The following is a 1,898-nucleotide window of genomic DNA, read 5'->3' as shown; positions in this document are numbered from 1 at the left end:
GATTCTTGTGATCTGGCTCCAGCCTACCTGTGCTCTCTTGTCTCTTGCTTCTCTCTACACCCCTTACACTGGGCCAAATGAGCAAGCACGTTGTTTGCCCTGCACACTCCCATCTCCGTACCTCTCTTTGGGCTGATCCTGTTTTCTGTTGCCTGACATGCAGTTCCCAGCCTCTCCTATCTTCCTCATCTATGTGAATCCTAATTATCCTTTATAACCTCACTCACGTGCTACCTTTTCCTGAAGATGTCCTTGGACCTTGGATCCTCTACAATGCCCTATCCTTAGTTGAAAATTTCTACCTGCTCTGACTTTTTAATTTATTTGGCTTCTCATAAAATCGCTTTAGATTCCAAACAAACCAAAGCAGAGAGAAGAGGTGACCCCAAGTTAATCCGTCCACTCGCGAGCTGAGTCCCCAAGTCTCCAGCTCCAGCCAGCTGGAGCTGCAGACAGGGCTGGGGTCCGTGGCCCCCAGGCACCGCCTCCACCCCGCGCCTGCGCACAGCACGCTAGCGGCCCGCAGGATGCGACAGCGGGCGGGGCGGGGCCTCGCTCCAAAGCAGAGGAAACCCAGGGCGGGACCTGGGGACCGGCCCAGGGCCGGCAGGGCACGCCTACCCGAGGTAGTCGAGGCGGCAGAGGCGCCCGAGAGTCCATACGGTCCGGCCGGCTGAGGTAAAATTTGTAAGCTTGTTGGTGGGGATGCGCTGTCGGGACTCCTCGTGGCCCGAGTCGTCCTCGTCGTCCCCGCCCCAGCTGCGGGCCTCGGCCTGGGCCTCGCCGCCCTGTAGTCGTGCTGGTAGAAGAGGTCCGAGCCCTGGTCGGACACCGGGCCTGGGTCTTCCCGCAGCACTGGGCCAGTGCGGTGGGACCTTCCCGCCGTCCCGCTCCGCGTCCGCCTTGGTCCCCAGGACCTGCCTCCGGTTCACGTCCGCGTGCTCCCGGTCCTGCCTTCGCTCTCTTCCTGCTTCGTGTGTATCACGGAAGCGTCCACGTTGGCAGGTGGAAACAGTGTTGGGTTCGCTGAGGAGGGAGGTGATGCTCAGGAGATGGTCCTATGTTCTGGGTGGGTTCTGCCGCTCTGAGGGCAGCTCCCCGCTCAGGGGGTAGGAGGTAGTCGAGCGGGGGATGGAGGGTGGAGATGCATACGTCCGCAGCCTCGTAGACGTTGGGGCCCCGCATCTTGGTCAGGAACAGAAAGGCCGGCGGGAAGTAAGGGTAGTCGATGGCTATCTTGAGACACGCCTTCAAGTAGCTGCCCTCGGAGTAGGTGTTGGGGGGCCCTAAGATGGCCGCCTCCCATTTCAGGTCACCCTTGTCCACCAGGGTCATCCGAAGCCCTCCACCGGCTCGCCCAGCAGCAGCACCTGGGGCGAGCTGGGCGGCAGCGGCTGGGTAGGGGCCGCCTTCCTCCTCCGTGCCCCTGGGTGCTCCCCTGCTCTGACTTTTGACATGTGACCCTTTTGTCACAGCAAGTTGGGACCGGCTCTGGAACGGGAATGACAGTGATATTTTGATGTCCTCCCTTTGATGCGACTGTTTTAATCTGGGGATATGTTGATACAACCTATGTAAGACAATTAATGTACATCCTCCCCCCAAATGAAAATATCTTCTGTTTCTGATTATATAACATGCATGTACAGTTGACCCTTGAACAACGTGGGTTTGAACTGCGTGGTCCACTTATACATGGATTTCTTTTTCAGTAGCAACTACTACAGTACCACAGGAGTTGCAGTTGGTTGAATCTGAGAATTCGGAACCAGGCATAGAGAGGAACCCCGGATAATGGCGGAGCCACATAGACAGAGTGCCCTACTGGGTTCTCTGCGCAGCGGGTCGGCACCCTTAACCCCCCAAATTGTTCAAGGGTCAACTGTACTTAGAAATGT

The 1,898-nt window shown here is 57.7% G+C and overlaps 1 pseudogene; it reads right to left on the bottom strand.

The window, feature by feature from the left end:
• Positions 1 to 617: 617 nt before the first annotated feature.
• Positions 618 to 1,457, bottom strand: LOC101335966 (ubiquitin-conjugating enzyme E2 R1 pseudogene; annotated as a pseudogene).
• Between the last annotated feature and the right edge of the window lie 441 nt (positions 1,458 to 1,898).

Source organism: Tursiops truncatus, chromosome 2 (assembly GCF_011762595.2).
Source record: "Tursiops truncatus isolate mTurTru1 chromosome 2, mTurTru1.mat.Y, whole genome shotgun sequence".
Taxonomy (NCBI): Eukaryota; Metazoa; Chordata; class Mammalia; order Artiodactyla; family Delphinidae; genus Tursiops; species Tursiops truncatus.
This window is presented reverse-complemented; position numbering and strand designations above follow the sequence as displayed.